Source organism: Muscardinus avellanarius, assembly GCF_963383645.1.
Source record: "Muscardinus avellanarius genome assembly, chromosome: 6".
Lineage (NCBI taxonomy): Eukaryota > Metazoa > Chordata > Mammalia > Rodentia > Gliridae > Muscardinus > Muscardinus avellanarius.
Genome location: NC_137791.1, coordinates 93,234,391 through 93,249,691, shown reverse-complemented (window position 1 = coordinate 93,249,691; position 15,301 = coordinate 93,234,391).

Sequence of the window (15,301 nt, the reverse complement as noted above, 5' to 3'; positions counted from 1 at the left end):
CATTTCATGACTCACTGCACGAGGCAGTGTGCCGGTTCACAGGTCATCCTCTCCACCCCCCTTCTTTTTTTCCTGCTTGATGCACAATTCCAACCCACAGAGAGAGAATCCCTTACTTGTAAATTGGAGGTTTCTACTATGCCTTACAGAGCCTAAATTCAGAAGTTTGTGCCTCGTATCTGAAACAAAGGGAAATAACACACCCATTCTTTCAAAAGTCAGTAAATCCCATCGAAGTTGGTGGGATTTTCTTTTTCTCTATTAATATTTCCATGTAAAGAGCTCTGTTGAATGTCATGAAAAGACTGGGGAAAAAAATCTTAGGAACCTACATATGTTGTTTACAAGCAGATGGCATCTACCAAAGGTATTCGAAGAACACCTGAAGCTTAATTTTTTGGCAGATTAGCTAGCAGGCTGAATATTTACAAAAGGTAATTCAGCTAAAGGTCAATTTACTTTTTTTTTAGACTATCTTGATTGTCAAGGTGTATGAAGTGTAATTAAATATTTTATATTGCCACATGATTGTAAATTTTAGTTATCTTAAGTTAGGAATTGGTGAAACTATTTATGCTAGATTTGGTCAAAATGACTTTATTATTTGTAAAAAATAAAAATAATAATGGGAAGAAAGGGCTACATAATGAGGTACTGCAAAACCCAGAAATTGGTTGGAAGTTCCCCCTCAGATTACCCTCAATTTCCCTCTGTTTTCACTTTTTCAAAAAGAACAAATAAACTGGGCGTGGTGGCGCACACTTGTAATCCCAGCATTCGGGAGGCTGAGACAGGAGGATCAAGGTTTGAGGACAGCCTCAGCTACTTAGTGAAGCCCTTTGCAACTCAGTGAGACCCTGTTTCAAAAATAAAGAATAAAAATAGGGCTGGGGGTGTAGCTCGGAGGTAGAATGTCCTTGGGTTCCATCCCCAGTACCTCAAAAAAAAAAAAGAACAAATAAAGTGAAATATAGCAGAATGTTTACCCATATAAAAATAAAGTGTACCCAATTATTGTGACATAAAAAAATAGTAATGAAAGCACTAGCCAAAGCAATTAGACAAGAAAAAGAAATAGGTGATTTTTTATTTCTTTAGGAAGGATGGAATAAAATTATCTTGCAGATGACATAATCACATATAAAAAAAACTAAAGACTCAACCAGCAGAACATTAGAACTAGTAAATAATTCAGCAAAGATGCAGTACACAAAATCAATATACAAAAATTAACTGTTTCTATCTACAAACGACAAACTATCTGAAAAGTAAATCAAGAAAACAACCCCATTCATGATAGCAAAAAAAAATACTACTACATTTTTTAATAAATATAATCAATGAGTTGAAAGATTTGTGCATTAAAAATTATAAAACATTGATAAAGAAAATTAAAGAAAATATAGATTTTTAAAATCCCATGTTCATGATTTTTTTGGGGGGGCAGTCCTGGGGATGGAACCCAGGGGCATGCTACCTCCAAGCTACCCACCAAGCCCTATTTTTTATTCTTATTTTGAAACAGGGTCTTACTGAGTTGCAAAGGGCTTCACTAAGTAGCTGAGGCTGTCTTCAAACCTTGATCCTCATGGCTCAGCCTTCCAAATGCTGAGACTACAAGTGTGCCACCATGTACAGCTTTTCTGGAATTTGAAGAATTAATATTTTTTTTAAATGGCCATACATCTCAAGGTGATCTACAAACTCAACATAATACCTATCAAAATACCAATGGCAGCCGGGCATGGTGGCGCACGCGCCTGTAATCCCCGCGCTTGGGAGGCAGAGACAGGAGGATCGTGCAGGTTCGAAGCCAGCCGTGCTGGCTTAAGAAACCCTGTTTCCAAATAAAACCTATAAAATAGGTCTGGGAGTGTGACCCGGAGGTAGACAGGCTTCCAGGAACCCCAGTACCACCAAAAAAAAAAAAAAAAATGCCAATGGCATTATTTACAGAAATAGATAAATAATTCTAAAACTTATAAAATCACAAAAGACTCCAAATAACCAAAGCAATCTTGAGCAAGAAGAACAAAGCTGGAGGCATCACACTTCCTGATTTCAAAATACATTACAAACTACAGTAACTAAAAAGGTATGGTACTGGCATATAAATAGGCATATACACCAGTGGGACATAATAGAAAGCCCAGAAATAAATTATATATCTGTGTTCTATTGATCTTGCACAAAGGTACCAATCACACACAATGGGCAAAATATGGTCTCTTCTATAAGTACAATTCAGGAAATTGGATATCCGCATGCAGAAGAACAAAACTGGACTTTTATATCATAAATAAAATCAAAGCTGGGTGCAGTGAGACACTCCTATAATTCCATCCACTTGGGAGGCTGAGGCAGAAGGATCACAAGTTCAGAGCCAGCCTGGGCAATTTAGTGAGGCCCTGTCTAAAAATAAGAAAGACAGCTGAGAACATGGATCAGCTAGAGTTTCCCTGAGTTCAATTCCCAGTATTGAAAAAACAATCTGTTCAGAACAGATGAAAGACTTGAACATAAAATCTGAAGCCTTAAAACTATTACAAGAAAACAGATTTCAACATTGAAATTATTATTTTGGACAGGACATCAAAAGCACAGGCAACAAAAACAAAAATAGAGCAATAGGACTGCATCAAAATAAAAAGCTTCTACACAGCACAGGAAACATTCAACAGAGTGAAAGGCAGCCTAAAAACTGGGAGAAGATATTTATGGGCCATACAGCTGATAAAAGGGTTAACTTTCAAACTATGTAAGAAAGTCATTTAACTCAATAGTAGCAAAACAAAACAAAAACAATTAAAAAGTAGGCAATGGCCATTTTTTAAAATCTTTTGGAATGTCATACAAATGGCCAGCAGACATCTGCAAAGCGGATCATGTTGTGCCCAGACCCTTCATCCTGGAGAGACCACCAAGGAGCCGAATTCGTATGCAACAGCAGAGGAGCCTTTATTCAAGCTTAAGCTTGGGCACCCGATATAAACTGACACAGTGGTTCTGAACGGAAGCCCTGAGCACACTTTAGCCTCTATTTTTATACCTTTTTAGACAAAGAGCCTCTTTGATTGGACAGCCTTCGTGGGCCATCCTGACCTTTACCACAATTGGTTTAGAGGACCTATAGTTTTAGCTGTGAAGAGAGGATTGGTTACCATCACCCCCAGAGAGATGTCCCTGTATGGGGCCCTAATGGTCATCTCCCTCCTCTTTGTAATTTCCTGGAATGCTTCAACAACCAATGTTTTAACAACCCTTAGCTCTCAGAATGTCATCTTGACTTCTGGGCCGGTCAGGGGACCCCTTGGGCAAGGACATCCTGTTTTCCAGTTAGTGCCCTGTCCCTTCAGCATTCTTTTTGCTTATCCATTTAATTGCCATCTCAATCAAATACACTAATCAGCAAGGAAATGTAAAGCAAAGCCACAATGAGTCATCTATATATATTAGAACTAATACTATCAAATAAATAAAAAAGAAAAATGATAATCTTGTGAGGTTATGATTATGTTAATTAGCTTGATTATGGCTAATATTTCACAATGTGAATGTTTATCAAATCATCAAGTTTTAGCCAGGCTTGGTGGCACCTACCTGTAATCCCAGTACTCGGGAGGCTGAGACAGGAGGGTTGCAGGCTTGTGACCATCCTCAGCAACTTAGTGAGGCCCTCCACAATTTTGTGAGACCCTGTTTCAAAAATAAAGAATAATACAGAACTAAGAGTGTAATTCAGAGGAAGAATATTCCTGGATTCCATCCCCAGTACCACAAAAAAAAAACAGGAAAAAATCATCATGTTGTACTCTTCAAACATATGCAATTTTAGGCAGAAACCCTGGGATCTTCTCTGCTCAGCTGCACTCCACTGCAATGAGAGTCACTGGGGCCATCATCCTGAGGTGTGCTGTGACCTCTGCTCAACCAGGAGCCTAAGGAGGATGCTGGGCAGCTCCAGAAGCCAGGGAATGAACCATCTGCTCTGACCCAGGATGCCCACAGCAGTGAGATGTCTTGGAGGGTCTTGAGAATATCTATCCCTGGTTCATCTCCTAAAAGAAAGCCAAAGGAGTCAGTAGACTTGATGGGTGTAGCTGTAAACTTAAGGATATGCTCCCAGGCGAAACAGGGTATGCTGTGATCCGTCCCAGAAGAAGCTCTTAAGAGATGTGAGGCTGGAAACCTTCAGGAACTTAGCCACTGTAGGAATAAAATGGGAAGACCAGAACATTGAAGATAAGTACAAAAATCCCAGGAGGAATAGAAAAAGCCAAGTGATAGAAACACTCTGTGAAAATTAAGAAGATAGTTAACTTGGAAAAATCTTAAGCTGGACTCCAGTGGGTATTATGAAGCAGAAAACTCTATGAAAATCATGTGAAAGTTGCCTGTATGAAGATATAGCCATTAGTCAGCCATCCCTTAACATACATCATATCTGACCCTGGACACAGACCATTTGAGTACCAGGATTATGGAGAGACTCCATGACCATGAACAATGTGATAAAGGCTTTAGGTCTCTCACTTCCATTCAAAGTTATGAAAGGAAGCCAGGCGTGGTGGTGCATGCCTGTAATCCCCACGCTTGGGAGGTGGAGACAGGAGGATCACTCTGGTTTGAAGCCACCCTTGCTGGCTTAAGAGACCCTGTTTCAAAAAATACACACACACACACACACACACACACACACACATATATGTTATAAGTCTGGGAGTGTAGTCTGGAGGTAGAAGGGTTTCCAGGAACCCCAGTACCACCAAAGTTATGAAAGGACTCACACCAGAGAGAAACTCTATGAATGTAAGCAATGCTGAAAGCCTGCAGGCATTCCTGTTATATTCAGATACATGAAAGAACTCTTAACAAATGAAATCCCATCTATGTAAACAATGTGGGAAAACCTTCAGTTGTTCTAGTTACATTCAAATACATGAAAGAACCCATAATGGAAAGAAGCCCTATGAATGTAAACAGTGTGGGAAAATGTTTAGTTTTCTCCAAAGTATTCAAAGGCACGTGGTAATACACAGTGAAGATGGACCACATAAATGTGATGTATGTGGGAAAACATTTCATTATCCCAATTTACTTCATATACATGAAAGGATTCACAAGAGAGAGAGAGAGAGAGAGAGAGAGAGAGAGAGAGAGAGAGAGAGAGAGAGAGAGAGAACCATGAATGTAAACGATGTGATAAAGCCTATAAGTGCCTCAGTTCTGCTTAAAATCATCAAACAGACTCTAGGGAGAAACACTATGAATATAAGCAATGTGGGAAAGCCTTCAGCTGTTTTGATTATATTTGAATATATACAAGAACACACACTGCAGAGAAATACTATGAATGTAAAGAATGTGGGAAAATATTCTCTTGTCTCAGAAGTGTTCAAAGGCACATGATACTGCACACTGGAGCCAGACCTTATAAACGTAAGGAATGCGGGAAAGCCTCAGTGGTTCCAGGCATGCTAGAACATACTCACAGACCCCCACGGGGGAGAAACCCTCTGAATGTAAGCAGTGTGGGAAAGCCTTAAGTAGTTCCAATTCCTTTCAATGATATGAAAGAACTCATAGCAGAGAGAAATATTATGAATGAAATGAATGCAGTTCCCAGTTCCTTGTATAAACACAAAAGGACTTACATTGGAGAATAATCGTATGAGTGTTAAATGTGTGAGAATGTCTTCCATCATTCCAGTCATGAAAACATGAAACAATATATGACTGTACAGAAACCCAGTTAAAAAAATGCGATTTTAAATTGTCAACCACACCTGAGGGAAAATCAAGCAAAACAATCCCCTCTCCTACATATTCACACAAAGGTTGTTGCAGTGTTGGTCATTGTTACAGATTGGGGGAATATGGTTTGAGGAAACTGTTCCCAGGGAACCCCTGCGAGGGTCACGGACACACTTTCCCCCAACCCACAACAAAACCCAAAAACGACCCAACAGAAAATTACTGCGGGTTCTTGTCCTAAGCTAAGAATAAATATGCATAGCTTGGACAGTTGCTGAAGATTTAAAGAAGTTTATTAGAAAGATAGAAATACAGAAAATAGAAATACAGCTCTAAACCAGACTGGCATGGAGGGGTGACTCGAAATGAATACACCAAAAGGATTACAAGTGGACTCGGCCTTTTATACCCATGACCTCCATCTTGTTTGCATGACTCTGACGTAGGGAATGTCCCTGTAAGGTACCTCCCCCAACCAGGTGTGGCAAGGCATCTCCTTTCCTGAAGGCAAGGTCAAACCCTGCCCTATCCTCCCTAGATCATCATGTAGATCTCTTTAGAAAGCAGAAGTCCTAGCTCTCCTCTATTGACTTGTTAATTATTTTGAGCTAGGTTAATTTACATTGGAATAACTGCCTGTTTTAGGCAGAGGTCAAGTCCTTGCACAGATCTGCCCCTCACCCATGTCTGCCGCCATTTTGATACAACTATTTTTGAAATATCAATTATTTTCTTTTGAAATATATTAATAATCAGAGCTTTCCCAAATCTTCCTAGACCATTCCCAATACTGGTACAGTAATGATGTAAGGAAAATACGTACATTCTTATTAAGTATTGAAGGGTCCGAGAATTGCCCACCAACCCAAATATCGAAGGACTCACAAGAGATGTAAAATGCAAGCGAGGTTTATTGTGCTGCAGCTGTCCCGGCTAGCCAGGGGTCGAGACCAAGACACTATGGCCAAGGTTCGACCCCTCCCCACTCCTCGCTCTGAATTTTATAACACTAGGAGGGAGTGGTTACACACGAGGGAGAGGGAGTGGTTACACACGTCAGAGCCCGCCACCCTTAGAATACAACCAATCAGATACAAGGACAAACAAGTACAACCAATAATTTTAAAACATGCATCCACACACGTCAGAGCCTGCTCTGCCTTTCCCACCCACCTTGGCTGGGCCAGGCTTATCTCTGCACTGAATAATCTGCCTGGAGAGCAGATTAGCCTGGCTTTGTTTGCTGATCTAGCTCAGAGATATGGGGATGGGGTCCCATTTACAAAGACCTTGGCCGGCAAGCTGGAGATTAGAGGCTTTGACCTTGTGGGTCCCCTACCCTCGTCCTTGAATCCTGCAACCTGGGCAGCTGGGCTTATGGATCTCCATTCTATTTCCAATCCTACCTTACTTCTATATCTTAACTCTATATTTTAATACCTTATTTCTAATCCTAATATGGAAGAAGACTTCTCTAGTTAACTTCTAATACTGGGGGGAAAGCGCTTCTTCCAGCCCACTTTCCAGCACCCCTACAGTATATAAACTGAGCCAGATGTGGGGCACACATCTGTAATCCCAGTACTTGGGAGACTGAGATGGGAGAATTGCAGGTTTGAGGACAGCCTCAGCAAGCAGTGATACTCTCATCAACCTAGAGAGACCCTGTTTCCAAATAAGAAAAAAAATTGGGCTGGGGGTTTAGCTCAAAAGTGGAATGTCTTCAGATTCAATCCCCAGAACAAGCAATCAATCAATTGCAAATTTCTATAAAATACTTTGCCAATTTGCATTAGCATTTTAAATATGCATAATTTGGGGCAACAATTCAACTTCTAGAATTATTGAATTCATGTACGGTTGAGTGTATAATATAGCTCTCACTGTACATAATTTAGTTGACTATTTTTTAACAAAACTAGTGACCACTATTAGCCTCATTTTGTAGAGAAGTAACTGAAGCTCAGAAAAGTTAACCAATTCCCCAAAATCACACGGTAAGTGTCAGAGGCAGGACTTGCACGGAGGGAGGACTTGCACCCTGGGCTCACTGTTCTCCACTTCCCCACAGGGCCACTTTTCTTGACCCCAACCCCAACAAGGCCACAAAGCCTCTCACTTTAGGTAATTCATCATTTTTTGCCTTAAATTGTCTCTGTCCTTGATCATATAAATATTTCACATGCCTTTAAATGATATGCTCCAGATAACTTCATGCTGTCATTAATAGGGAGAGTGAGAAAAAGCCTTTCCAACAAACCCAAGTTCACTTATCACCTCAAATTTAGCATTTGCAAAGTAAAACTCTTTGTAAAAATTCTTTCTTCTTCTTTCCTCCTCCTCCTCCTCCTCCTCCTCCTCCTCCTCCTCCTCCTCCTCCTCCTCCTCCTCCTGCTGTGGTACTAGGGATTGAAACCAGGGGCATCTACCTGCGAGCTATACCCCCAGCCCTATTTCTCATTCTTTATTTTGAAAAAAGTTCTCACGAAGTTGCAGAGGGCCTCACCAAGTAGCTGAGGCTGGCTGCTAACCTGCGATCCCTCTGTCTCAGTCTCCCAAGTACTGGAATTATAAGCATGCACCACCACTCCTGGCTTAAAATTCCTTTTGCTTTCACTATTTCTTGTCTCATGCTTTCCATCTAAAATTATTTTTGATGGATTTTAGGCTAAATTTTGAACTCTGGAGACTGGGCTGGGAACAGAAAACTTTGATGACTTTTGCGCAGGTAGAATAGAGGAGCTGGAATTTGGACTCTGACCAAGTCTTCGAACATTAAAGAGCTGCCCTGTCTATAAACCATGACCTAGAAAAATTCTTTCCAGTGGCCTGGGGAGAAAGATTCTGTAGCTTTGCTTCTTTCAGAGACTTTAGGTTTTAAAATATTAATCACCTGTAAGAAATCAAAGCCCAAGACTAATGTATTGATAAAAATTTCTTAAAAAAAAATAACAGCCCAAGACTTCGGCTTTATACTATGTGCATGATATAGGAAACCCAAGTACATACAGTAACAAATGAATACAAAAGCTAATCAGGACTATTGAGACCTGGAGTCTTGCAGAACTAAACAGTAAATTGCTTAGGAGAGATAATTCCACTACCTTGGCTCATGAGAAATTCACAGTAGAAACAATTTCCACTGAAGATGAGTTTGCAAGCAAAGATTCAAACCCACAGTTTAATATTTCCACTCAGGAAGAGATGAAAACCACAACAAACAGGAGACTTACTATTTCAGAATCAGGAAATAGTATATCAATCAATCGGCAGGGTAGTGAGTTTGTTTCTTTCCTGGAGCATCCTACACAGTCTCAGTATAAGACCCACATATCAACTAACTGGGTTTCTGCGGCTTGTGGAGAGACACTGAATTTATTGAGGGAGAGAGAAATCACCACTCATCTTTCAAAACAGCACAGCAACTACAGACCTGTCTGGGTCAGAATAATTTGATTCCCACAATTTGGAGAATTAGAATTAATTAGAACTGCGGGTTCTTCCACATGCAGGACTCTCTTGGAGTCAGAAGCATGGATCTCTGCCACTTGCTACATCATATCTTGCTCCAAACAAATGTGAAGATGATGATTAGGAGTTGGAGACAGGAATGGAGGATCTAGAGTCTAGCAAGGGGAGTGTGAAGAGTGGACTTTTCAAACTCTTTCTTTGTTTGATAAAACTAAACAAGTCACAGATGTTTTTTCTGTAAACTAGAGGGAGAATCCCAGTATTTGAACTAATGACAAATTTTTATGTGTAAAAGAAAAAGTAGAGCCAGGCATAGTGGCACACCCTATCATCTTAGCACTTGGGAGACTAAGATAGGAGGATCATAGGTTTGAAACCAGCCTTAGCAACCTAGTGAAGCCGTGCTTCAAAACAAAAAATAAAATGGGATAGGGGTGTAGCCCAGAGGTAGAATGCCCCTTGGTTCAATCCCTAGTACCAAAAAAAAAAAGAAAAAAAAAAAGACAAGGTATATAAGTATAAGAGAAGCACTCAGTTAATTTTAATCACGCTGTTTATACATGATCTCAGGAAAAATTTTAAGACGTAATATTTAATGAACTTGGCGAGAACATGCTTTGAAAGCAATTGACAACAGAATTCAGACATGAACATTTTTAATTCCACACTATTCTTTGTGTTTGAAGCAGAAGCTCGCGATCAAACTACTCAACCATTTTCTACACCGAGAGCGAGGGAGTAGAATACTTTTATCAGAGTTACCTGAGACAGATACACTTCCTGTTCTTGCTGAAATGTTTATGACCCAACGACAGAAGAATGTCAGCCTTTCTTCCTTAGCTAGAGGTAGCTTAAAGAAGTCCCTCTGTTCCCAGTTGTTCAGGAGCAGGAACTTAAAAACCATTAGGCTTGACTGGCAGAGCAAAGGGCCACAGAACAGGTTCAAGATAATGGTTCAGTCGTGGGATGGAAGCACCGACTTGTTATTCAGGTTCTGTGCCACGCCTCCCTTCCCTCCTACCCTGGGTCAAGTGGGCCGTGGTCACCGCTCCCCCGCCCTCCTGGGGATGTAGCTCAGAAATAGAACGCCCCTAAATTCAATTCCCAGTACCACAAAATAGCAACAAAAACAAAAACATTTACTACAAGTAAATATATATTTTTAGTCAAAATAAAATTTTCATTGGAAAACATTTTGCTAATGTAGCGAGAGCACTGTTGTGGCACTAACACGTAGTTTTTGTTTTGTTAGATGCAAATATTAGTATTAAATATGGGTTGTTGCTAGATGTCCATCATAGCAGAAAGTTAAAAAAGAAAACGGATTCATTAGTGTTAGGTTTGCGCGGTAAAGAGATGAGAGACCAGGGAGTGCGGTGCCAATTTTATTGCGGTCCTCTCGGGATGGGGGCTGGACAGTCCCAAAGACCTGTAGGCCCATTCGAGGCTAGAGGGAAAATGCCTCTCTTTTTATGGCATACATCTTGGGGGTGGGACTTCATGTGGGAATGCCGCTTCTCTCGCGAGATCACCTGCCTAAGATATCCGCCTGCCTGCCTAGCAGTCTCCTCCTCCTTCTCCAGGGTTCTGCCTCCTGCGGGGAAGGGGGAGGGACCTGACTTGTCAATTAGTATAATGAATACTAATACTAACCCAGAGAAAAGATAGAGATTCAAGGGGAACTTTACCACTGAGCTACATCCTCAGCCCTTTAAAATTTTTATTTGGCTATTCCAGAGCAATTTCACTAAATTGCTCTGTCTTCAAACTTGTGATCCTCTTGCCTCAGCCTCCTGAATATCTGGGATTATAGGTGTGTGCTGCTAAGACATAATTGGGGGGGGGGTGGTACTAGGAATTGAACCTAGAGACATTCTATCTCCATGTTATACCCCCAGTCCTATTTTATTTTTTATTTGAAAACAGGGTCTCACTAAGTTGTGAGGAGCCTCTGTAAGTCGCTGAGGCTGGCTTCAAATTTGCAATCCTCCTGTCTCTGCCTTCCAAGTACTGGGATTGGAAGTGTGCGCCACCATGCGCAGCTTTCTGAGACATATTATAAGATGAAAAAAATTAATCTGCAAACATAGCAAGTGCAACAGTGGCCTATTAGGCACCAATGAGTAGGAACAAATTAGAACTTCCTTCCTCCTTCTTTTTGTCCTTCCTTCTCTCTTCTGTGTGGAACTGGAGATTGAACCCAGGGACATTCTACTTCTGAGCTATAACCATAGCTCTATTATAGTTTTATTTATTTTTTTATTCTGAAACAAGGTGTTGCTGAGGACCTCACTAAGTTGCTGAGGCCAATATCAAATCTGTACTCCTCCTGTCTCAGCCTCCCAAGTACTGGAATTGCATGTGTGTGCCTCCACACCCAACCTACTACCTTTTTTTTTTTTTTTTTTTTTTTTTGGTGGTGGTGGTGGTACTGGGGTTCCTGGAAGCCCTTCTACCTCCAGGCTATGTTCCCAGACCTATTTTTATATTTTTATTTGGAAACAGGATCTCTTAAGCCAGCACGCTGGCTTCAAACCTGCGTGATCCTCCTGTTTCTGCCTCCCAAACACGGGGATTACGAACGTGCGCCACCACGCCTGGCTACTACCTTTCAATATGGAAGAATCTCATAAACATAATGTTGAGTGAAAGAAACCAGACTATCTTACTGAGTCATTTCATTTACACACAGTATACAGACTGCAAAAGTAATCTATGCTGTCAAAAACCAAGGGTACTCTATTTTTTATTAAACCTGTACCCTAAATTTCATAGTTGGAAACTTTGTTTGGGGGTTCTAAGAGGAGTTGAACTTCCAAACTACATACTCAGTACTTTTTTTATTTATTTGAAACAGGGTCTCACTAAATTGCTGAGAGTCTCAGGTGCTGAGGCTGGCCTCAACGCTGTCTCAGTCTCCCAAGTACTAGGGTTATAGGCATGGGCCACTGTGCCTGCAATACTGGAAACTTAACCCTCAGTGCAACACGTGGGACCCTTAAGAAGCAAGTAGGCTGTGAGGGCTTCGATGTCCTGATTTGGACTCATGATCGTATCACCGCAATGTGGACTCCTGATACAAGGGTGAGTTAGGCCCTCTTCCCTCTTGCACACGTGCGTGCTCTCTTGCCCTTCTGCCTTCCACCATGGGACGACGCAGCAAGAAGGTGCACACCAAAGGCCCTTGACCTTCCCAGCCTTCGGGGCTGCAAGAAATAAATCTCTGTTCTTTATAAATTTCTTAGTGCTTGAGTATTCTGTCATAGCAGTACATAAGAAACTAAGACAATCTACTTCTATAAAAACATAAAAAGTGTAAAGACAGCAAAAGCATGATTTCAAAACTGAGAGCAAGCCGAGGTGGTGGCGCACGCTTGTATTCCCCGCGCTTGGGAGGCGGAGACAGGAGGATCGTGCAGATTTGAAGCCAGCCGCGCTGGCTTAAGTGATCCTGTTTCTAAATTTTAAAAAAAGTATAAAATAGGTCTGGGAGTGTAGCCTGGAGGTAGAAGGGCTTCCAGGAACCCCAGTACCACCAAAAAAAAAAAAAAAAACTGAGAGCAATATAGACTCTTGAGGAGTGAGTGAGCTGAGAGGACATGGAGTGGGCCCCGGGCCTCCAGGACTATTTCTTGGTCTGAAGGCACAAATGTAGCTCACGAATGAAAGTCAATTGAATTAATTCAAGTGTGCGCTTTCCTTTATAACTGTCATACTACACTAAAAAGTTTACAATATGTGCAGAAGATGCTACCATTTGTGCAGAAAACATCTCTAGAAGTAAAATGAGAGACAAATAGCTTGTTTCTTGTGAACAGGGAAATTATGTTAGGGAGAGAAAGTAGGTGGCTGGAGGAAAGAAATGGGAAGAAGAAACTGTTTGCCTCACAACTTTTTGTACTTTTTGATATTTGAATCATTTGACGATATTACCTATTCGAACAACTAACTTTTCCCCTCCATATTTTGTGGATGTAGATCTGGGTTCTGTTTGTTGTTTTACTAATGGGAACTGAAGCCAGGGGCATACACTACCAGTCCTTTTAATTTTTTTATTTTGAAACAGGGTCTCCCTAAGTTACTGAGGATCTCTTTACGTTGTGAGGCTGCCCTTGAACCTAGGATCCTCCTGTTTCATGGCATTACAGATGTGTGCCACCACCCTGGCTACTGCATGTGTGTGTGTTTTAAGACTAAGTTTGCGCTGGGCATGCCGCCTAAGACAAACATGTTACTGAAAACACAATTTTTATTTAAGAATTTTCTACAGCACCCAAAAGTAGATCATCATAAACTGTGGCTTGAGGTATCTTTATATAAGATAGCTTTGTTATGGGATAGCTGGGTCTAAAGGTGAAAAGTATGTTCAATTTGGCAACATAAAACAGAAGGTTTCCAGGGCTGAGAACTGAGGGTGTGGCCCAGTGGAAGAGTATTTGCCTAGCATGTGTGAGGCCCTGGGTTTCATCCCCAGCACCAGGGAGGGTGGGGGGGGGGGAGTATCCATGGCAGAGTCTGTAGTGCTTTGTAGAAGCTGAAGAAGAAAATGTTTTAGTTTATTTCAAAGAACTGGAGAGAAATTAGAATGCAATTTGTAATGATATTTTATTTTATGCCACTTAAAAAGATCCCTTGTCTTGTTCTCCAAATATATTTGAATTTGTTAGGAAGTCAGGAAGACAGAGTTTGTCCTGTGTGAGTATGTGTGTGTTTATGTGTGTGGTATGCTTGTGATGTGTGTTTGTGGTGTGTGTGTGTTGTGTATGTTTATATGGTGTATGTGAGTATTGGTGTGCATGTGGTGTGTGTGTGGTGTGAATGAGTGTGTGGGAGTGTGCATGTGTGTGTTTGAGGGGAGTGTGTCCTACTGTTTACAAGGAGAGTCCATCTCCCTTCTTCAGCAAGGTCCTCACCTGAGTCGGGGAGGCTGGTTCATCTGAAGTCCGTTCCACAGTGGTCCAAGGAGCCCCTGGGAGAGAGGCCCCCTCAAGGAAGAGGAGCCAGACAGAACAAGTGTGTGCAGAGGGGAGACATGATCTCAAACAGAGTTCGGCTTGATGGAGGATCTCCACAGCCTGAATCCTGAGAGATCATAGCCAAAAGAGCTATTTAGTTAAAGAACCCTGTTGGCCTGCTTTTCCTTGCTATAACAGAATATCTGAGACTGGGTGCTTTATGAAGAACAGAGGCTGATTTGGGCTCCCAGTTCTGGAAGCTGGTAAGTACCAGATTGGGCAGCTACATCTGACAAGAACCATGCGTTGCTTCACCCTGTGATGGCAAGTAGAGGGCAAGCCGTATGTGCAGAGAGGCCCAGCAGGAGGAAGGATTTGCTTTAAAGCACCCAGTGCTCCAGTGGCCAAGCCAGGCCTGCAGAGTGAGGCCTCATACCCTGAGGAAAGCAGCCTCCACTCCTGAGGGCTCCACTCAGGACCCAGCACAGCCGCCCCAGCTCCCTGGATCATGGAGGGGCCAAGTATTCACAGGAGTCTAGGTGGGGGCCATGGCAAGAACACTCACCCAACGAAACACAAAGCCCTCTGGTGTAGGGCGCATGTCTAAAGATGGCGCTGGATGGGAGAGCCAAAGGAGGGGCCAAAGAAGGGTTTAAATTAACATAATGTCATATGATAGGCTGAGGGTATGAGCCCGTGCACGATTAGCACGTGAAAAGTGCTAGCTCGCAATGTAAAATTAAGGAAAAAAAAGCCAGTGATAGAAGTGACCTTTAAGCCGATTGGTAGATAGCCCCCCCACCCCCGCCTTGGAATTCCCCCTTGCGGTCTTTGCTTTATAAGTTACAGTGTAAATGTAATAAATGAGTTCCTGCTTTGACTTAACTCCCTGTCCTGTCTGTCTCTGGGGTCAGAGGCTGGGGAACAGGCAGCGCGCTTACCTTTCTCCGGACCCCCGCGATCCTAACCTTAGGGTGGTGGGCACTACACTCTGGGCCATGGGTTGCTGGGGGCAGCACCTCCTAAGGCTGCCTGACCAGCTACCAGGACTGAGTGGCTTTCCCCTGGAGTGTCAGGAGGCCAGTGGGCCAGAATCCAGGTGTCAGCGGCACCACGCCCCC